Consider the following 24,207-nt stretch of genomic DNA (forward strand, 5'->3'; position numbering starts at 1 on the left):
CTGCTTTGGGCTCTTTAATGTCATCTTTACAAGTGACTTTTGGTTCAATGCTGAGCAGTCTAAATCGAGGCTCTCACATGCGTGTGATGAAGGAAAACTATTGGTGACCTAACCATCCCAGGTGGGGGAAGTGACATTTTCCCAGAAGAGCTTTTAAGCATTTCACCACGGCTGTGAGAAATATCTATAACACACACTCAAGGGAAGCACAGTTTGCAGAAATGCCCTGGCTTCAAGCTGTTTCAGATCATCTAGTTAAGTACCTGATACATTGCACTTCATGGCGTTCACTGATGCTCTGTCTCCCTTGTCATGCAAGGTTGTCCCTGCTGAACTCTGATGCCCATAGCTGTGAAGGGTCTTTTTCCAAGGAGAGATTGAAAAGTGTTCACTACCATGGGGACTGAGTATCTCTGCCTTTCATACAGGGTACACACTTTAGAAAAACCCCTGCTCATGGCTCTTTAAATCATATTCATAGGTGACTTTTTTTCTTCTTCTCCCCAAAGCCCCCCTGTACATAGTTGTATATTCTAGTTGTAGGTCCTTCTGGCTCTGCCATGTGGGATGCCATCTCAGCATGGCTTGGCAAGTGGTGCCATGTCTGTGGCCAGACTCTGAACTAATGAAACCCTGGGCCACTGAAATGGAGCACACAAACTTAACCACCGGGCCCTGGGACTGGCCCCCATAAATGAATTTTAATTCCATGCCGAGCAGTCTACACACAGGCTCTCTCACATGCATGTGATGAAGAACAACCATTACTTAGCTCATCTTGCCAATGGCAACAAGTGACATTTTCCTAGGGGAGCTTTTAAACGTTTCACTACAACTGGGAAAGACTATCTATAAGCTCCATTCAAGGAAAGTACACTGTGCAGCGTCGTCCTGGCTTCTAGCTGTTTCAGATCATGTAGGTAAGAGTCTCATTCATGGCCGTCCCTCAGGCTCTTAACCCATGACATGAAAGCATGCTCCTGCTGCCCTCCACTGCCCATAGCTGTGAAGGGACTTCTTCCAAGGAGAGATTGAAAACCTTTCACTGCCTCTAGGACAGGTTATCTGTAACTTTCGTACAGTGAGGGTACATGGTTTAGACAAACTCCTGCTTGTGGCTCTTTAACATCGTCTTCATAATTGTCTTCTAACTCAGGCCTGAGCAGTCTAGTCACAGGCTCTCACAGGCCCTTGGTGAGGGAAAGCTATGGCTGAGCGCAGGTGGCCAGGTGGTGGAAGTAGCATTTTTTAGGAGAGCTTTTAACCGTTTCACTACAGCTGGGAGAGAAGATCTATAATATCCATTCATTGAAAGTACAATTTGCAGAAAAGCTCTGACCTGTAGCTGTTTCAGATCATCCTGGTAAGTTCCTTTACACACATTGCAGTTCACACCCCTCATGCAGGCTCTATCTCCTGTGTCTTGAAAGCATGCTCCTGCTGAACTGAGTTGCCCGAAGCTGTGAATGGACTTCTTCCAAGGAGAGACTGAAAGCCATTCACTACACTGGGAGCAGGTAATCTGTAACATCTGTTTTAGGAGAGTTTATGTGGGAGAAACACCCTTTATTGTGCCTCTTTAGGATCATCTTGAATAGTGACTTCTAATGCCTTGCTGTTCAGTCTACACAGAGGCTCTCACTCGCATGTGATGAAGGAAAACTATTGCTGAATTCAGCTTGCCAGAGCTGGAAGTGACATCGTCCTGGGAGAAACTTTAATCTTTTCACCACAGCTGAGAGAACATCTAGAACATCCACTCTTGGAATGTCCGCTGTGCAGAGCAGCTTTGGTTTCTAGCACTTCAGGATCATCCTGGTAAGTGCTTTTGCTCACATTGCGGTTCACTGCCTTCCCTCAGGCTCTCTCCCATGTCGTGGAAGCATGCTCCTGTTGAACTCAGATGCCCACAGCTATGAAGGGGCTGCTTCAATGGAGAGATTGAAAAATTTTCACTTCAACTGGGCTAGATTATATGTACCTTTCAGTCGATGTGGTTACACTGTGTAGAAAATCTCCAGCTTGTGGCTCTTCAGTAACATCTTCATAATTGACTTTTCATACATGGCATTCAGTCTACACAGAATCGCTCACTCTCATGTGATGAAGGGAAACTCTTGCGGAGCTCACCCTGACAGGAGCTGGAGGTGACATTTTCCTGGGAGAGATTTTTAACATTTTACTACAGCTAGGGGAGAATATCTGTAGCATCCATTCAAGGAAAGTACACTGTGCAGAAAAGCTCTGGCTTGTAGCTGGTTAGGATCGTCCTTCTAAGTGCCTTCTCACACATTGTATTTCTGAGGCTTCATTCAGATTGTCTCGTCTATTTCATGAAATCATGTTCCTGCTGAACTCGGCTGCCAGTATCTGTGAAGGGACTTCTTCCAAGGAGAGATTTAAAAGTCTTCACAACAGCCAGGACAGTGTCAGGGCAGGGAAAATCTCCTTTCTTCCCTTCTTAGGTTCTTATGGCTGGACTAAGAGTAAAATTGACACAAGATCAGATTAACAAGAGAAAAACCGAGTTTACTACATACCTTTTGGAGACCATAAAGAAGTGATGTTCAGAGAGTGAAGAAAACAGGCAGGATATACATCTTTTATGCCAAGAAACGTAAATTTGTGAAAAATTGACAGGACAAAGAAACTTACGTGTGGGGCATGTAACTAGTGGGGAATTTAGGATGAGATAGTAAATTAGCAAGGTTTGTTTATGCAGCTTCTCAGCCATCAGTCCCCCAGCTCTGGTGATAAGGATGCAGGGAGAAGACCTTTCACATAGGAGATTCATTTCCTGCTTTCAGGGGAACAGAGACAGGAGGGTCAGAAAGCCCTTTGAACTTCAGGAGTAACTTCAATTCAAAATAATAAAGCCACTGTGGGATCTTTTGGGGTGGCCTGTCCTGGGCCCCAACAATAGCTATTAACTGTACTGCCCTGGGCCTCAGGGTTTATAGCCCAAGGCAGTCCCATAGCCTCTGGAAAGAAAGGCAGAGGGATTGTTCTCAGGGCCTTGTTGGACCTCTCCTAATTTAGACCAGTTAATAGTTGGCTGGCTTACTATTTGTGTGGCTTTCAAAAGCAGACTCCAAAAATATCCTTGCTTTTCTTGATCATCAGGGTTATTGGGATTCCACTCAGGGTTAGTCTCCAGCACAGCCCTCTCATGAGGCCTGTGAACTTCTGACCCAGGGACATATTTCTTTCTGCTCCAGCCTGATGTGCAGCCCACAGCAAAGTGACTGGGCACCCAACCTCTTCTACCACTGTCCCCACCACTGCTGCTCATGGCCCCTGGGCTGAGCCAGGCTTGGCTGAGCATAGAGGAGCCCGCCTGCCCTCAGGCCACCCCTCCCATCACCACCATGACAGGGCAGGGAGCACTGGGCTGCCCCTCTCCGCCTTCCTCACCACCTTCCCATCCACACTGCCTTCCCCCTGGGCCACCGCCACTACCAATAACTCTGAGGACATGCCAATTTCAATCAAACCAACAAACACACATACAAAAGACAAACACATCCACACAAAGACAAACCCGACTCCTGTAGGTCAAAAACAAAAGGTGAAGTCCAACAATCCCCTGGATCTCTCCCAAACAAAGGTGTCTGCTTTCACACACTCAAAATGCAAATGGAGATACAAAGATTGACAACTGGGAGTGTTGTAATAACTCATCAAGCAAATGCAAAACCAACTCCAGAAGGACAAAAACAGAAGATGAAGTCCAAGAAAACCCTGGATCTCTCCCAAATGATAGACTCTCCTTTCTAATGAATCACTCACACAAAAGCAAATGGAGAGACAGGGAATTCACAACTGCACATGTCATGGCAACTCAACTGACAACAGACTCACATATAAGACAAATACATACTCACACACAAGGACAAAAGCCCAACTTGTTTCTCCAATCCAAGGGAGCGTTGCACCTATGGTGGCAGATACTGGCAGGGAGGGAGGAGCAGGAGAGCAAGTCCCCCAGGCAAAGACTTTCCCACAGCTTCTGGGGACCACCAACCAGTGGAACCCTCACCAGGGCCGTCCAGCCACAGGCAAAAGATTCCTGACTGGCTTGCCAAAATTGATACCAAACCTCTTAATCTTATTTGTGTGCCCAATTCACAGGAAGCCAACAGTGAGACATCAGTGCTTAGAAATGGAGAAAGATTTATTTGAATTGTCAAAAAGAGTGGTGGGAGCCTGGGTTCCCTCAAATCCAGCTCCCTAGGACAGAAACGGGGGTTTTATGGAGCTAAGCGACTTTGCGGGAGGAGCTTTGGGGAAATAAATGAGACACTCCCAATAAATCCATGGGCAATCTGACTTCTGGGCTTCCAGGGCTGCTGAGAGCTGGCCATTCAGTGATCATGACCTCCCAAAAGGTGTTCTCTTTATTCTGCAAAACAAGCTCGTAAATCCTCTGGAAAACAAGCTCACAAATCCTTGAGACCTCTGAGTCACCCCTCAAGTTAAACAGGAAAAACAGCAAATTGGTTTGATATCTACTGTACCCCTCAGGTACCTGCCTTCATTTCTCCTCCTTTTTCTCACCCCCCCATCTCCAGGGAGCTCCTTATTAAAATCCCCACAAGTGTCTGGGAAACATTCTGGAAAGCCCAGGCTGGGACACACCCAAGGATGCAGATAGTGTGTCTGGTGCTTGGAGGAGAAGTTGTACTGAAATCTAGGTTTTGACTCATCTGTGTAGAGGTATGAACTGAAGCTGTAAGAATCAATGGACAAAATAAGGAAGAGAAAATAGAGATGGAAGAGAGGACAGTGGTGAAAAGAACCTGAGGTTTGATTGTAGATTAGTGGAGTTCAAAATGCCTCTCCCCAATACCTCATTTTTTAAAAATTTAAAAAAATTTTTTAAAGGTTGGCACCTGAGATAACATCTGTGCCAATCTTCTTTTTTTTCTTCTTCTTCTCCCCAAAGCCGTCCAGTACAGAGTTGTATATTATAGTTTTAGGTCCGTCTAGTTGTGCTATGTGAGATGCCTCCTCAGCATGGCTTGTGAGTGGTGCTAGGTTGGCACCCAGGACCTGAACTGGTGAAACCATGGGCCACTGAAGCAGAGTGCAGGAATTTAAAGACTCAGCCATGGGCTCAGGCCCCCCAATATCTCATTTTTTAATTAAGAGTTGGTTTAGTTTTCCAGGCCAGCTCTCATGACATGGCTTACTATGGCCAATTTATACTATTCACTGCATTGAAGAAACAAAACCTTCCTTATTACATTGTTTCTCTTTGTTCTGGGTTCCAGCTTGGTATCCAGAAACTCATTTTTCTCACAATTCCGGGAAAAAAATCCCTCTGACTCTCACTAACAACCCCAGTTACATGGGCCTAACCTTCTCTTGTGTCCTGATGACAGTGGTAGAAGATGGGGCACTGAGTCTTCCTGGCATGGGCTGGGCAGGAAGAGAAAGAATCATGTATGGAGCTGGTGGGAAGAGATAGCAGGAGTAGTCAGGCAAAGCCAGCCCAGGGCTGTGGTTGTCTTTTTTTTTCTAGTTAAACCATTATTCGTTGCTTGAGTATATAGACAAATTTATGCAACCAGGGAGAGGCTGTGGATGACTCATATTTCTGATTGAGGGAGAGGACTCATCTAGTCTTATAATATCTAGCCAACTGGTGCATATGGCTCTCAAACAGAATCAGATGGAATTTAGCATCCTTATCCTTTCTGTTCCTCTCAAGATACCTTCAAACTGCAACAGCTTTTTAAAATTAAACTTAAGACATTGAGTCCTTTGTACTTAAGAATTCTCAAGATTTTTTTGTCTGTCACAAAACATACTTGTTCAGTGCCATGTGAGTTTCTCAGGACCACATCAATTTGTGAGGGAGTCAGACCCTTATTGGCCAGTTTGTAGATCATAAATCAACTGCAGCCAAGTGGGGATGCTGTGGCAGAAGGGCAGAGCCCACTGGGACAAGCCCTTCCCGGGAGCATGCATGTGACCCATGATGGCGGTGGTCAAGCAGCAAAAAAGGCCCCAGGGCTGTGGTTCTTAAGAAAAAGCTGGCTCCCCAGGGGGCTGGGCAGAGCACCTGTTTTTCCTACAAGGGTTACAAAAAATAATCTATATTATTAATGATTCTTTTCTTACCCAATTTCACTTATGATTCTGTGTCTCCATTCACCTATATTAGCAGATAAAAAGCATCATATCAGGTCCCCTTGGGTTTCTTGTTTCCTCATCTCTAATCTTCTTTAATCTAACATCTATGGTTCTTGGTCTTAAGCAGGGTATCGGGGGTGGGAAGGAGCATGTGGTCCTGGTCTACATTGGCACCTGTGGAGAGAGATGCTCACAGTTCCTTGTCCTTGACCAATGTTTGGAACACAGGAACTTTTTCCGAACACTGAATCTTCTGGTGACTTGATCTTAGACTTCCCAGCCTCCAGAACTGTGAGAAATGTTTCTGTTGTTTATAAGCCACCCAGTCTATGAAATTGTGTTATAGCAGCCCAAATGTACTTAGATACACTTAGTTTGACCTGCACAATTGAGCCAATTAAAAATTGAGTTTTTAACTTAAGGTTTGATGTAAAAAATCAAAAGAGGGGCCAGCCCTGTGGCCGAGTGGTTAAGTTTCCAAGCTCTGCTTTAGCAGCCCAGGGTTTCATCAGTTCAGATCCTGGCCACGGACATGGCACTGCTCATCAGCCCATGCTGAGACAGCATCCCACATAGCACAACCAAGAAGGATCTATAACTAGAATATACAACTATGTACTGGGGGGCTTTGGGGAAAATAAGGAAAAAATCAAAAGGCCCACCAATGCTGGGCCCCTACTCCTGTTGGGCCCGCCTACTGAGAACAGTGTGTGGGTTATTTCTGCTCTAGGATATTAAAAGTTGTCTTTCTTCCTCTGATGGCCTCTCGGGCTCTCTCTCCTTTCTCACCTCAGTCAGGTGGCATCTTTTCTTAGGATGAAGAAGATTCTGTATTCCTCTTACTGCTGATTAAAACATTTTGTTTATGCACATAATGAAGTCTCTTCTCCTAAAGGCAAAAGCCAGAAAGACTGGAAAGGATTTTTTAAAAATTTTCTGTTACATTCCTTGAGGAAATTAAGGACAGAAACTGCTCAAATAAAAGGTAGGGAATAGGAGTGGGAAAACTCCACTGTGAATTAATATATAATAATATTATAGAGCCATGATTACTTATTTAACAAAATAATACATGCTCATTGTGAAAGTTCAAACGTTACAGAAGTGATATATTGGGAAATGCACGTACCCAGATATCCTACCACCCAGAGATGACTAGTATTCACTTATTCTTTCAGAGCTGCTATTTCTAATTTTTGTTTTCAGAAATAGGATCATACTCCTACATCGTTCTATACTTTGATTTTTTCCACTTAACAGTATATTGTGAACATTTTTCCATGTCAGTCCATACTGATTTATCTCATTACTTTTATTGGCAGCAAGATTCTTTGTGTATGATTGAACTATTTATTTCTCCAATCCCCAGTGGTGGACCTTTTGGTTGTTTTAAATTTTTATTACAAGAGAAGCAGTGAACATTCTTCTACATTCATCTTTGCAAAATTTGTACAAGTATGTCCTGGAGAGGATCTGCTGGGTCAAGAAGCATGTACATTTAAAATCTTGGTAGACACTGCCAATGAATCCTCCAAATTTGAGTGTTGGTAACATTGAATTAGAACTTCTATTTTCTCCACACCTTTGCCAACATTCAGCTTTATCAGGTAAAATTAATTTAAATCATACCTTGCTACTAAAAATATGATTAGAATATACTTTTCTGCCTTAGAATATGGTAAGTACATCAGTGACATTGGAAATTTTCTTCAATAAGATTTTTTATTTGTTTCACTTAGTGAAAAATTAACAGGAAGAGAAACAAGGATGGGGAAGCTAGAGAGATTGAATCCAATCTGGGTTTCCAGAGGAAGGCAGCCCCAAACCAAGTGGTGGAGACCAAGGGGATGTGCAAGAAGGGCAAGGGAGACAGAGGTCCATGGGGGCACAAGTCAATGGGGGAGAATCAAGGTCAACTTTTACTGATACCATCTTTAGACTTGTTAAATATCAAATACATGTCCAAAACCTAGTTTCATGGAAATTTTATTGATTATTGGGAAAATTCTAGCATAGCAAGAAAATATAAAAACATTACATTGGGCCATATGTGTCAGCAGCTGGCGGATGGGGAGATTTCTTTCTCAGAAATGAAACAGAAAAGAGAAAAGGGGAATAAGTTAGTAAATTCAACTTATCTCTCAGATATAAGTTTAAAACAAGGGATGTGTTCTCAAACACTCCAGATCAGACCAGGTCTCTGGACCCTACCATTATATCTCTCTTTTCTTTACCTTTATAGGACATATCACAATTTGTGATCATTTTATTAATATTCACCTCTCTATTCAACCATAAACTCTAACATAGTGTTCCCACTGCCTGATATAGGGCCCCATATATAGTAAGTGTTAATATATATTTGATTAATAAAATAAAGAAGAAAGAGAATGAGAGAGGGGGCAAGGGAGGTGGAGAAAAGGGAAGGGGAAAGGAGAGCAGAGGGAAGAGAGGAGAAACGAGAAGACAATAGAAAGAAAAAAGCAAAGAGAGAGGTGGAGATAAGAACAAGCCAGTAGTGTACACAGGCTGGTCTACACAGTACGGAATGGAATCTCACTGGCTACTTGTGCCCTGGGGAGATGGAGGAAACTTGAGTACACTAAAGATCTGGGCATTAGGAATTGGTAGGTGTCCTAGATTGTTTTTTTGTTTAATTATTTTATTGAAACCATATTAGGTTATAAAATTGTGTAAACTTCAAGTGTACATTATTATATATCAGTTTCTGTATAAACTGTGTCATGTTCACCACCAATAGTCTAGTTTTTATCCATCACCATACATATGTACCCCTTTACCCCTTTTGCCCTCCCTGCACTCCCTATCCCTCTTTTAACCATTAATCTGTTCCCCTTATCCATGTGTTTGTTTATCTTCCACATATGAGTGAAATCACAGTGTTTGTCTTTCTCTGCCTGACTTATTTTGCTTAACATAATACCCTCAAGGTACATCCACGTTTTGCAAATGGCATGATTTTGCCTGCCTTTTTTATGGTAAGTAGTATTCCACTGATATATGCCACATCTTCTTTGTCCATTCATCCATTGATGGGCACTTGGGTTGCTTCCACACCTTGCAATGGTGAATAATGCTACAATGACCAGAGGGATGCAAAAATCTCTTTGAATTGTTTATTTCATGTTCTTTGGATAAATACCCAACAGTAGGATTTAAAGCAACCATTAACAGAACTAAAGGGAGAAAGTGACAGCAGCACAACAATAGTAGGGAACCTCAACACCCTACTTGTGTCAATGGATAGATCATTCAGACAGAACGTCAACAAGGAAACGGTGGCCTTAAATGAAACATTAAACTAGATGGACTTAATAGATATATATAGGACATTCCATCCAAAAACAGTAGGATACACATTCTTCTCAAGTGCACATGGAACATTCTCAAGGATCGTACATATGTTGGGAAACAAGGCAAGCCTCAATAAATTTAAGAAGATTGAAATCTTATTAAGCATCTTTTCTGACCACAATGCTGTGAAACTTGAAATCAACTACAAGAAAAAAGCTGGGGAAGCCAAAAATATGTGTAGACTAAACAACATGCTCCTGAACAACCATTAGATCAAGGAGAAATCGGAAAAAGGCTGGAGAAAATGAAAGTGAAAACACAAGATACCAAGTCTTATGGGATGCAGCAAAAGTGATACTAAGAGGGAAACTTATAGCAATAATGGCCTACCTCAACAAGCAAGAAAAGTCTCAAATGAGTAATCTTAAACTACAACAAAAAGAACTAGCAAAAGAAGAACAAAGTCCAAACTCAGTAGAAGGAGGGAAATAATAAAAACCAGCACAGAAGTAAATGTCCAGGCTTCATTATGTGAATAATCTTCAATATCATTATCTGTGTTGCCAAGTATTAGGGACTTAGCTGTCAGACATGGGGTAGAAAACTACCACATTTGTAAACCCTATAAGTTATCAGTAAGGGTGCTCTTTATAAAATACCCAGCTGGCCTTGCATTGGTTTAAGCAGAAAAACTGGGAAGGGACTAGGCCTGGGACAAAATTTAAAGAGTAGTTCTATAATTTAAAAATATATTTGAAAAGTCAAACATGCACAGTAGAAAGTAACTTCTAGATTTCTCAACTTTTTTTTTATTCTAGGTGACTCTCTGACTAAATATAAGATAAATATTTATAAATAATATTTATAGACAAAGGATGGTCACAGTCTCTGAATACAAAATACAAAATAATACCCGTAACCTCTGACGGAAAAAGCCACTTAAGCTTTTGTTAGCTTTCTCATAAGCTCGTTAAATTTATTGAGTTACTGATTTCAAAGCATTGGAATTAGGTGTTGTAGGAGATACAAAGGACTACTAAAAATGGTTTATTTACTTATGGTTTGAAATCTAATTGGAAGACAGAACTTAAACACAAGAAAGTTGAATAAGTTTACATGATTAGAATATGAGAATTTATTATCACTAATAAAAGAAAGGGAGGTGATATCAGCATCATGGAGGAGTAAGTTGTTCCCATTTTTCCCTTTTAAGTTACAACCAATTGGACATCCATAACCAAAAGAGGATTCCTTACACATCACAACAGAACACATCCATGCATCTATACATGTGAAAGTGGATAGACTGGACTCCTGGGAGGCAGTGGAACTAGGAGAGTGGCCCCTTCTCCCTCCCATGTGACTGTGACCCAGGGTGTGGATCCTCAAGCAGTGGCTCTTGTGACTGTGCACAGCGGTGGCAAGAGCAGAAAAAAAGGCCCAGCAGTGGGTCTTGTTGCAGGTTCCAACAAGAGGCATCAGTAACTACAGCTGAATAATGATCCAGCCACCAGTTGTGTCACCCCAACACCAGCTCCACTAGTACCAGGGGATGCATACAAATCCCTGGTTCCCCAGGCCCCCAGCAGTGACAATGACACCCACAAACCCAGCAACCTTGGCAGTGGTGCAAGCAGCACCCACAGGCAACACAGGAGTAGCACTGCAGGTAGTGCATGGGGCAGCAGCATCCAAGCCTGTGGAGAGCCAGTGGAGGAACATGAGACCCAAGAGACCCTGGAAGTAGCAGAAGAGCTTGCAGCCTGGTGACCCCACTGGTAACACTTGAGACTGCAGTGACATCATAAGCAGCAAGGCACCAGCAACCTCAGAGGCACAAGGCAGCAGAAGGAGAGCACTGATTACACTTCTAGAAGAAGCAGTGGAGGGTCAAAAGTACAGGCTCTTGAATACAACTAAAAGGAGCCCCAAATCAAAGTAACCAAAGGCATACCCAAATAAGAAAAGATGACTACTACCACAAATGTGCCAGCAGAGGATCAATTCATCAAACACCATGAAGCACCACAATGACACAGCAGAACAGATAGACAATGACAACTCTCCACAAACAAAACAGGAAGTCACAGAAGATTACAATCTAAATGACAGATAATTCAAAGTATCTGTCATAAAGAAATTCAACGAGTGACAGGAAAACTCAGAAAGACAGTTCAATGAACTCAGGAATAAAATTAATGAACAGAAGGAGTACTTCACCAAAGAGAGTAAAACTCTAAAAAAAAATTCCAAACAGAAATTCTGGAGATGAAGAACACAATTAATGAGATGAAAAATAATGCAGGTAGCATTAAAAACAAAGCAGAGCATATGTAGGAGAGAGTTAGTGAGTGCGAAGATAGAAATCAAGTAATGATTCAGGTGGAGGAGGAGAGAGAACTAAGATTTTTAGAAAATGAAGAAATTCTTCAAGAAATATCCAAGTCAATTTAGGAAAAGTAACATAAGGATTATAGGTATCCCAGAAGGAGACAAGAGAGAGAAAGGAGCAGAGAGCTTATTCAAATAAATAATAGCACAGAAATCCCCAAACCAGGGGGATGAATTGACATGCAAATACATGAAGATAATAGAACTCCTGCTGACATCAATGCAAAAAGAACTTCTCCAAGGAATGTAATCTTAAAATTGTCAAAGGCCAATGACAAAGAAAAAATATTAAGGGCAAGAGAGAACAAAATAACTGACAAAAGAACCTCCATCAGGCTTTCAGCGGATTTCTCAGCAGAATCCCTAGAATCCCTCCTAATCACAGACTAGCAGATGGTGGAAAGATCGTTTCAAAATACTGAAAGACAAGAGCTATCAGCCAAGAATACTCTATCCAGTGAAATTATCCTTCAGATATGACAAAGAAATTAAAGTTTTCCCAAACAAACAAAAGCTGAGGGAGTTCAGCACCACTAGACCTGACCACAAGAAATGTTGAAAGGAGCACTCCTACCTGAAAAAAATAAGAAAAGCTTTACAAAGCTTTGAGCAAGGAGATAAATAGACAGAAACAGAAAATTTCAACTCTATATCAGAATATATTACTAGGCAATTATAACATAAAAACAAATGGAAAGAAAGCATTAACTATAACCACTTCAATTGGTAACAAACTTACACTACAAAAAGGGATAATTTGTGACAACAAAAACATAGAAGGAGAAGAGGAAAAAGACTGAACCTGCATAGGCTAATGGACATAAGAGACTATCAGAAAATTCACTATCTTATCTAGAGATCCTCTGTACAAATCTCATGGTAACCACAAAGCAAAAAATCAGAGCAGAGTCACAAATCATAATTAAAAGAAAATGGAGAAAAATATCACAGAAAACCACATAACTGAAATGGCAGACAGAAATACCAGGAAAAAGAAAGAATGGAAATATAGACCATCCAGAAAACAAAAGCTAGAATCTCAGTACTAAGCCCTCTATAATCACTCTAAATGTAAATTGATTGAATTCACCAATCAAAAGACACTGAGTGGTTAGATGGATTAAGGGAAAAGACCCAACAATATGCTGCCTCCAAGAGACCCAACTCAGCTCTAAAGAAAAACAGGCTCAGAGTGAAGGAATGGAAGATGACACTTCAAGCAAATGGCAACCAGAAGAAAGTGAGTGTAGTTATACTTACATCAGACAAAACAGACTTGAAGACAAAAAAATGTGAGACAAAGATGAGCATTATATAATGATAAAAGGGACATTCTACCAAGAAGACATGACACTCATTAATATATATGCACCTAACACAAGAACACCAAAGTATATAAAGAAATGATTAATAGACCTAAAGGGAGAAATTAACAGCAACACAATAATAGTAGGGGCCCTTAACACTCAACTTATGTCAATGGATAGATCAACCAGACAGAAAGTCAAGAAGGAAACAGTGGCCTTAATGAAACATTAGATCAGATGGATTCAATAGATACATATAGGACATTTCATCCAAAAACAGCAGAATACACATTCTTCTCAAGTGCACATGGAAAATTCTCAAAGATAGACCATATGTTGGGAAACAAGGGAAGTCTCAATAAATTCAAGAAGCTTGAAATCATATCAAGCATCTTCTCTGATCACAATGCTATGAAACTAGAAATCAACTACAAGAAGAAAGATGGAAAAGTCACAAATATGTGGAGACTAAACAATATGCTACTGAACAACTATCATATGAATGGAGAAATCAAAATGAAAATAGCTGGAGACAAATGAAAATAAAAACACAACATACCAAAACTTATGTGAGGCAGCAAAAGCAATACTAACATGGAAGTTTATTGTAATACAGTCCTACTTCAAGAAAACAAGAAAAATCTCAAATAAAGTCTTACACTATACCTAAAAGAACTAGATAAAGAGGAACAAACAAAATCCAAAGACAGTAGAAGGGAGGAAATAAAGACCAGAGCAGAAATAAATGAAACAGAGACTAAAACCAATAGAAAGGATCAATGAAACTAAGAGCTGGTTCTTGGAGCAGATGAACAAATTTGACAAGCCCTTAGCCAGACTCACTAAGAAAAAAATACAGGTGATGCAAATAAATAAGTCAGAAACGAAAGAGGAGAAATTACAATGGACATCACAGAAATACAAAAAAAAAAATTATAAGAGAATATTATGAAGAGCTATATGCCCACAAATTGGATAACATAGAAGAAGTGGATATATTATTGGAATCATACAACCTCCCAAAACTGAATCAAGAAGAAACAGAAAATCTGACCAGATCAATCACAAGTAAAAAGATTGAAATAGTAATCCAAACCTCCCCCAAAACAAAAGTTTAGGACCAGATGGTTTCTCTGGTGAATTCTACCAAATGATCAAAGATTAATACCTATTCTTCTCAAACTCTTCCAAAAAATTGAAGAGGACAGGACATTTCCTAACTCCATTTATGAGGCCAACATTACTTCGACACCAAAACCAGACAAGGACAACACAAAAAAGGAAAATTACAGGCCAATATTACTAATAAACAAAAATGCAAAAATTCTCGACAAAATATTAGCAAATTGAATAAAACAGTACATGAAAAGTAACACAAACTACATTCAAGTGGGATTTATTCCAGGATGTAGGGATGATTCAACATCCACAAATCAATCAATGTGATACACCACACCAACAAAATGAAGAATAAAAATAGATGCAGAGAAAGTATTTGATAAGATGCAGCATCCATTTGTGATAAAAATTCTGAATAATGGGTATAGAAGAGAAGTACCTCAACATAATAGAGGGCATATATGACACACCCACGACCAACATCATACTTAATGGGGAAAAACAGAAAGCCATCCCTCTGAGAACAGGAACAAGACAAGTGTGCCACTCTCACCATTCTTATTCAAGATAGTACTGGAGGTTTTGGCCAAAGCAATTAAGCAAGAAAAAGAAATAATAGGAATCTGAATTGAAAAGGAAGTAGTGAAACTGTCACTATTTTCAGATGACATGTTTTTAAATATAGAAAACCCTCAAGAATCCACCAAAAATCTATTAGAAATAATCAAAAAATACTGTAAAGTTGCAGGATACAAAATCAACATAAAAAAGTCAAATGCAGGGGTGACAACAGTGTCATGGTGGAGTGAGCTTGCCCAGGACTCTCTCTCCTCAAACATACAACAAAAAGGAACAACCGTATTCCAACAGAAATATCCTAATAGCACAGGAATCCTCGGAGAGTCATGGCAGCCAAATGATGAAGGGTGGAGAGGCTGGAGCCCTCCTCGGAGGAGCTGGAATGGGGTAAGAGAGAACTTCGCTCCCTCCCCTAAAGACTGGGATCACTGCCATGGGAAGCTCCATAAGAGAAGGAGCGGTGGAGGGGCCGTGTGTCCAGAGGATCACCCTGGATTCCCTAAGGCCCTTACAGCCTACAGGGAAGCCTTCTAATGAGGCAAAAGCTTTTTTGTAGGGTGACTTCATCATGCCAAGACCCCAGGAGACCAGATAGTGAGAGCTGATTGGGAAACCCAGCACTGCACGCAGGAGAAAACGCCCCCCACCATCACCTGCACCACACTACGCCATGCAGTGCCATCTTAGCTAAAGGTGGAGGGCTCAGAATATGTGGCTCTCAACCCCCATCTAGTGTCGATAGGCTGTAACTGCAAGCGAATAATATCACAATGGGAAAAACTCGTTCTTCCAGCATCAGCAGTTAATCAAATCTCCAGAAGAGAGAGAAAGTAAATACCCAGAATTCAGTCCTGAAGACTGAGATATAAGTAAACTAAACGATGATGAATTCAAAATAGCTCTCATCAAAAAATTAAATGAGGTAAAAGAGAATATAGAGAAACAATTCAACGAATTCAGGAGCTACTTCACAAAAGAGATTGAAACTATAAAGAACAATCAGAAATACTAGAGATGAAAGACACAATGGAAGAGAGAAAACAAATTACAGATTCCCTGAATGCTCATGTGGACACCATAGAAGAGAGCATCAGCATAATTGAAGATAGACATGTTGAATTGCTCCAGACAGAGGAAGAGAGAGAACTGAGACTAAAAGGAAATGAAGAAAGTCTCCAAGAATTATCCGACTCAATGAGGAAATGCAACATAAGAATTATAGATATTCAAGAAGATGAAGAGAAGAAGAATGGAGCAGAAAGTGTGCTCAAAGAAATAATAGAGAACTTCCCAAGTCTAGGGAATGAGAGGGAAATGTGTGTGGAGGAAGCTTTCAGATCTCCTAGATTTGTCAATGTAAAAAGACCTAGTGTAAGGCGTATAGTAGTAAAACTGGCAAAAATGAATGACAAAGAAAGAATACTCAGGGCAGCAAGACAGAAGAAAATAACCTACAAAGGAACCCCTATCAGACTTTCCACAGATTTCTCTGCAGAAACTTGACAAGCTAGGAAAGAATGGAATGACATATTCAAAATTTTAAAAGATAAAAATCTTCAGCCACAAATACTCTATCCAGCAAAAATATCCTTCAGATATAAGGGAGAAATTAAATCTTTCCCAGACAGACAAAAGTTAAGGGACTTCATAGCTATGAGACTCCCCCTGCAAGAAATCCTCAAGAAGGTCCTCATACCTGAAAAAAGAAAAAAAGGGAGAAAGGGGTCACAAAACACAGAGTAAGGAGATAAATAGATAGACAGAATCAGAATAAGATAGCAAATATTCAACTATAACATTAGGCTAAAGGGAAAGAAAACACCAAAAACAAAGACAATCTTGTCACTTTAACCACAAACTCACAATACAAGTTGGAATAAGATATGAGGATAACTTAGGAGGGGAGGAGGAAAGGGACTGAATCAGTTTAGACTAAGGAAATAAGAGGCCATCAGAAAATGGGCTATGTTATTCACGAGATTCTGAACATAAACTTCAGGGTAGCCACTAAACTAAAAAGCAGAACAGAGACACAAAAAATAAATAAGGAAAAATCTAAGAAACACAGAATAAGAAACTGCATAAGTCAATGGATAGACCAAAAGACGCAGGACAAGAAACAAAGGAAATGCAGGAAAACCAGAAAACGAGTGACATAATGACAGCATGAAGCCCTCACACATCAATAATCACCCTCAATGTAAATGAATTGAACTCTCCAATAAAAAGACACAGAGTGGCAGGATGGATTAAAGAGCAAAATCCAACAATTGGTTGCCTCCAGGAAATACATCTAAGCTCCAATGACAAATACAGGCTCAGAGTGAAGGGATAGAAGATGATACTACAAGCTAATGGCAAACAAAAGAAAGCAGGTGTCACAATACTCTTATCCAACAAAGTAGACTTCCAGGTAAGGCAGGTAAAGAGAGACAAAGAGGGGCAATATAGAATGATCAAAGGGACACTCCATCAAGAAGAAATATCGCTTATAAATATCTATGCACCCAGCACAGGAGCACCAAAGTTCATAAAGCAACTATTAACAAACCTAAAAGAAGATATTAAAAATAACACAATAATAGTAGGGGACCTCAACACCCCACTCACATCATTGGACAGATCATCCAGACAGAAAATCAACAAGGAAACAGTGGAATTAAATGAAAAGCTAAAACAGTTGGACTTAATAGACATATATACAAGACTTCATCCAAAAACAGCAGAATACACCTTCTTCTCAAGTCTGCATAGAACATTCTCAAGGATAGACTATATGATGCGAAGCAAGGCAAGCCTCTATAAATTTTTAAAAATTGAAATAATAACAAGTATCTTCTCCATTCATAATGCTATAAAGCCAGAAATTAATTACAAGAAAAAAGCTGGAAAGGGACAAAGATGTGGAGACTAAACAAGATGCTACTGAACAAGCAATGGATCATTGAAGAAATTAAAGAAGAAATCAAAAAATACCTGGAGACAAATGAAAATGATAACAAGCCATACCAACTCATATGGGATACAGCAAAAGCTGTATTAAGGGGGAAATTCATCACAATACAGGCACATCTTAACAAACAAGAAAAATCCCAAATAAGCAATCTTAAACTACACCTAACTGAATTACAGAAAGAAGAACAAGCAAAGCCCAAAGTCAGCAGGAGAGAAATAATAAAAATCACAGCAGAAATAAATGCTATTGAAACAAAAAAGGCAGTGGAAAGGATCGATGAAACAAAAGGCTGGTTCTTTGAGAAGATAAATAAAATTGAGAAACTTCTAGCCAGACTTAACAAAGAAAAAAAATAGGGAAAGCTCAAATAAACAAAATCAGAAATAAAAGAGGAGAAATTACAACAGACTCCACAGAAATGCAATGGATTATAAGAGAATACTACGAAAAACTATATGCTAACAAAATGGATAACATAGAGGAAATGGATAAATTCTGAGACTCTTAAACCTCCCAAAGCTGAGTCAAGTAGAAACAGACAATCTGAACATACCAATCCCTGGGGAATGAGACTTTTATTTGGAAATTCTAGTTCTCATTCAGGGAACGGGGCATAAATAAACATATTTCCATGTGAAGGTCTTCAGGGATTTCAGACACATAAAACTATTTTGCATGCTTCATGCAGCAACCTCAGGAGTGAATCTCACCAGATCTCTGTGTACAAGTAGGTTAAACCCAATAATTTACTTATTACTAATTCTAGACATGAAGACCAAGTACCTCGAAAGTTTTATCAATTCAAATCAGACGCAGGACTGAAATGATATCAGCTACTTTTCTCTTTTCCTAGACTCAAATCTCTGCTCACTGATTGCTAAGTGGAAGTGAAGATAATATGACCTAAACAATAAGTCCAGCATTCCCATCGATAAATTAGACTCCTTGAGCACTCATGCAGAATAGCAAATAGTCATTACAGGGAGTGTATTTCACCTTAGTGTAAAAAAAGGATGTCATCTGCCTTTGAATTGGTAGAATTGACAGATCTTTTAGACCAGATAAGAAGCTTCTTGGGTGTCTTTAAAATATAAGGTTCTCTATCTCCAAGAAAGACCTACTAAATGACAACATCAATAAAAACAAGTTTCCATTTTTCACAGAGTGATAAATCATAAGACAGAAGGATTCCTGGGGTCAACAGTCAGTCTCTATGCTGCTGGTGGACACGGAGAGCTCATGTCGAGATGCAGTTTTCCCTAATACAACCCACCTTTAAATAAGTTTCAGACAAATTCTACAGTTAGAGACCAATGGCTACTCTTGAAATCATTTCAGAAGCTATTTAAAAATTAATTTGCAATATTATTTCTCACCCAAAATTGTAACATAAAATGATTAACATTTAGACAATTTTTACAGTTTTCCCCCTTCTTCTTCTCATCCCCAAAGTCCCCCAGTACATAGATGTATATTCTAGTTGTGAGCACCTCCGGGTGTGCTCTGTGGGATGCCACCTCAGCATGACTTGAGGAGTGGCGCCATGTCCGTGCCCAAGATCTGAACCAGCAAAACCCTAGGCCACCAAACTGGAGCACGTGAACATAACCACTTGGCCATGGGGCCAACCCTTACAGTTTTATTTACTGAGAATTTATTATTTTGGTAGACCTATAAAATATTTCTTTTCAGAAATAAACTTGAAAAAAAACTATATGTAAAAAATTAAAATAACACATCAGGAACAAATGCAAAATCAAACAAGATTCTGAAGAAACAGGAGAAAACTGGGGTTGTTCTACAGAATCTTTATTTCAGGGACATATAGCTACTGAAACAAAAAGCAACCCTAGCTTTACCATCAGTTATATTTCTGTAGAAGAGGGAATTTTAATGGGTAATGATTTTTGCAAATAGAGCCAGCCCTGTGGTCTAGTGGTTAAGATTTGGTGCTCTCATTGCTGTGGCCTGGGTTCATTTCTGGTCAGGGAACCACACAACTTGTCTGTCAGTTTTCATACTGTGTGTGCTAGGGAAGTTCTTTTTAGATGTGGTAGGAGACAAAAGATACAAGATAATTGATGCAACAGCATGAGATCAACTCCAGACACATATCTGATGCATGGAATAAAACACCTTTAAATGAAAACAAACAAGCACCACAGATTTAAGAGAGAATCAGATCATTGGAGAGCAGAGCCTGATTTGTTTTTTGAGTATATAGCTAGCTGTCATGTGTCCCAGTTTTCTGAATATGAAAATTGTAGTCCACTTGCTATTTCTATTTCAACTATAAAAGCCCTCAGTGAGGTAGAATGAGTTACTGTGACTCAAGTAAGAAACCACATTAAAAAACATCATTCAAAACATGCTAATAACTGTAACTACTGCTATGAAATATTTTGCACTCATTGTTACTAGGCTCTGTAATAACTAACCTGTATATGTGCATTATCTCATTTAATTCACACAAGAATACAAATACATGATAGAAATCACACAGCTAATAACTGATAGACTAATGCTCAGCCAACCAACTAGCCAATCAAACAAGCAAAAACCATAAAACCATACCATTAACCAACATCCTTTGAGTAACTTAGCCTCATTGAATCTCAATTGTCTTTCAGACATAGAAGTAATTGTATACATCTTCCAGGATATTTCTTCAGAATAAAGAGATCATTATTTAAAAAGTGCCCAGCATAGTTCTGATGTTACCAGCTCTTAGTTAATATCAGCCCTGATATTGCTTCCCTTTCAGTGAACCTGGCATCTATGGGGTTAAAAGTAAAAACCTGCATTTCTAGTTCCCTGGGTCTTTAGTTACACTCATGTGTAAATGTTTATTACTTTAATCTCTGAATCCCTGAGCTTTACAACCAAATAGAACTTACAAATTATTAAAGCCCAGATGGCCTCAAACTGGGCTCCCACTAAAGTTGTAGCTAATCCCAGGTCCTTGAAGTTCTTTTACAGAGAAACTAATGTCCAGGGAATATCAAGAAACTGAAGCTTCCCAGGCCCGACTCCTTGGCTTCCTGACGTCAGAGTCTACCTTCCACCATGGAGATACACAGCCAAGCACACTCATCTGAGAATCCTTTGTCTCCTCTGGTGGAAGCAACCCCAGACACAGGCTTATGGGAAAACGCTGACCAAGAAGTACATGGTTCCCCTCCCCTACCTAAAACCCCAAATAAAAACCCCTACCCATTTCTTAACAGGGAGCAAGTAACTTTTGGGGCACTAGCCCTTGCTTTGCTCCCTCTGCCTGGCAAAGTAAAGCTTTTCTTTTTCTCCCAAGACTCTGTTCTCATTATTTGGATTGACATCAGGATCAGAGACCTAACTTTCAGTAACACCGAGAGGAGACAACGGTAAATAATGCTAGCTTTCTCCCCGACTCATTTCTCTATCCAAGTACAACAAAGTGTTCAAACTTTAACAAATCAAAACTGTAAGTAACCAATTTAAAAAATCAAAACAGGCTTTAAACAATTTAAAGGAAAGAGCTGTAAGCTGGAACGGAAAGGAGGGATGAGAGAATAAAATAATAGAGGCGTCTGAGCAAGTAGAAGTCAGAGTGATGGGACAGGAATGGCTTACTTGGCAGAAGAAAGGAAATATTAAATAAAGAATATTCAGGGTTTCTGAATGATACTAAGAAGGAAGAGTATGGAGGTGTAGTCTGTTTGTGGGCAGCTGAAGCATAGTGGAGTGGTAGAAACTGATAAGGAAAACCCAGGGTACTAAAAGTGTTTCCCATAGAAATACTGAAATTCTCAAGGATGATGACAAAATAGGGGCTAAAAGAAGGCCTGTGACAGCTAAGGAAAAAATACTAGAAGTCACTTTGACCCATCAGTTTCTTATAGGTAGCTCTCTTTTATCATTGGAAACAGACATGTACACAGAAGCATGTGTGAACATATGTAAATATACACAGGAAGATATATACATGCATGTATATCTATTCGTACAGTATCATATATTATGATTAATATATGTATATAAATATTAATTAATATACTATTATAATAAACTGTATATTCATCCAATATAAACTTTATCCAACAATGAATAAAAAATTAATAGCTTTGTCACAGAGTTCTAAGAATATGAAATTGGTCTGTGGAGAGTTTGTATTTCTGAATTTTGGGAAAGGATGGAAAGAAAAGCAATTAAGATCTGAAACTTTTAAGTGTTTGTGAACAAAAATGTACTGATTTCAGATGAGTCATTTAACAATCTAGCATCTAACAGAAAAAGCAATTTTACCATCTGTCGATCTCTTTCCATTTTCCTCACTAAAAGATAAAAGCAATAGCATAAATGGCGCCAGGGACTCTTGCTCAGGTGACCAAGTTCCTCCTCACAAGAGCCTCAGACTGTCCTGAACACCGGATGCCTCTCTTCTTTGTTTTCCTAGTCATCTATGGGCTGACCGTGTTAGGGAACCAGAGCATCATCAGTCTCACCAGTGTTGATTCTCAACTTCAAACCCTCATGTACTTTTCCCTCCAGCACGTGGCTATCATCAGTCTTGGCAATTCTATTGTCATTGCCACTAAAATGCTGGTTATCTTCTTGGTTTCAAAGAAAACCATATCCTACTATGGATGTGCAGCGCAACTGGGTGGATTCATAGTTTTTATTGTGGCTGCGACTTTCATGCTGGCTGCAATGGCCTATGACCACTACTCCACTATTTGCAGCCCCCTGCTCTACGTGGTGGCAGTGTCTCCACAGGTCTGCTTCTGCTGACATCCCTCACAGCCCTCCAGTGTCTGGACACAGCACTATCTCTTCTTGTGTCTTCTCTGTGTCATATTGCTCTTCCAATGTCATCAACCATTTTTACTGTGATATAATGCCCCTTTGTTAGTATCATCCCGTTCTGATACTTACATTTCAGAAAGAGCTGTGTTTACCTCTTTGAGGACCAATTTATTTTTCTCTATGATTATTGCTCTAATATCCTACTTCAACATCGTTCTTGCCATTTTGAGGATACATTCTTCAGAAGGGCAAGGAAAAGCCTTTTCCACTTGTGCCTCTCACATGATGACTGTCATTGTGTTCTACATGACCTTTCTCTTTGTGTATTTGCAACCAAAGCCCAACCACTCATTAGCTACTGATAAAATGGCCTCAGTATTCCACACCCTAGTGACACCAATGCTGAACACCCTCATTTACAGCCTAAGGAACAAGGACATGAAGGATGCATGGAAGACATTGCTGGTAACCCATGTCAATTGTTCTAACTAATGTAAATTTAAAACTACAACTGTCTTCATTTAAGGGTTTTCCTTTACTCCTGAAAATCCTACTAAGTTAAGAGGCAGTAAATAGTTAAAAATGCCACTAATTTCAATGGGAAAAATATTAGTCCTTTTTATCCCAACCTGAAATATACAATTTTCTCTACAGAAAAATGCACTAATTGACCAAGAAAACATACATATAAGTAATAAACAATAATTTGAAAGTAAACACCTTTTAAGAGAAAATATAAGTTACTATATAATTTCTAAACAAGGAGAGAAAGCCTGATGACTGGCGGTGGAAGTTGCAGGAGTCATTTCTTGGAATGTGGTCAAGAGTCGGATCATCTTCCTTGCCACAGATATTTTTGATCAACTATTAAAGGTTTTATATTTTGCAGCATTTTATCCATCAATTTCTCAACATTTTTGAACCTATTTTTATCTTGCACTTAAAATAATTTTATACCACAGGAAAAAGTAAACTTTTGGGAGAAAATAAAAACTAAACAGAAAATATTGAGCTATCCATGGAAAAAGGACATGTGGCAAAAAAGACTGAAAAAGTATATAAAAAAGGATTCCACTTTTTGATCCCTCTCACCTGGCTCATGTTCACAAATCGAAATGTTGATATTTATCCAAATAATATGTATAATTAATTTTTTCTTATTATATGCTTATCCTAAAAATTGTTATATAGAGTTAATTGTCTTTGCTCTGAAATCCTTAACAACCAAGACTACTTCTTTTGGAGTGAAATGTTATTAGACAAAAAAAAAGTTCATTGTTCTCAAAGTGACACTGATTCTCAAGGACACTCATGGCCAAAAAAAATGTTATTATGAGCCATCTCTCTGACTGTATGTGTAAAAGACTACTAAAATACAATGGAGTGAGGGAGAGTGGGCATGACATGCAAAGTAAAGATAACAGAAATTGGCAGGAGTTCAGAATTCTTTAAATTCAAAAGTAAAACTGAGGAATTTTAAGGTTTCCAATGGAGAATTTCTTGTCCCTTAATGTCCAAATAAGTTTGGTTTGAGCAGCCAATGTCCTCCTCCTGGGAGCCCACAGGCCTTCACTCCAGTTGTCTCTGTTGTCATAGGTCACACCTCTCACCTCTGCTTTC

General features: G+C 39.5%; 2 pseudogenes; one reads left to right on the top strand and one right to left on the bottom strand.

The window, feature by feature from the left end:
- Positions 1-5,524: 5,524 nt before the first annotated feature.
- LOC100629659 (small ribosomal subunit protein uS15-like) lies at positions 5,525-5,982 on the bottom strand (annotated as a pseudogene).
- Positions 22,141-23,076, top strand: OR8J20BP (olfactory receptor family 8 subfamily J member 20B, pseudogene; annotated as a pseudogene).

The sequence above is a fragment of the Equus caballus genome, chromosome 6 (genome assembly GCF_041296265.1).
Source record: "Equus caballus isolate H_3958 breed thoroughbred chromosome 6, TB-T2T, whole genome shotgun sequence".
In the NCBI taxonomy this organism is placed as follows: Eukaryota; Metazoa; Chordata; class Mammalia; order Perissodactyla; family Equidae; genus Equus; species Equus caballus.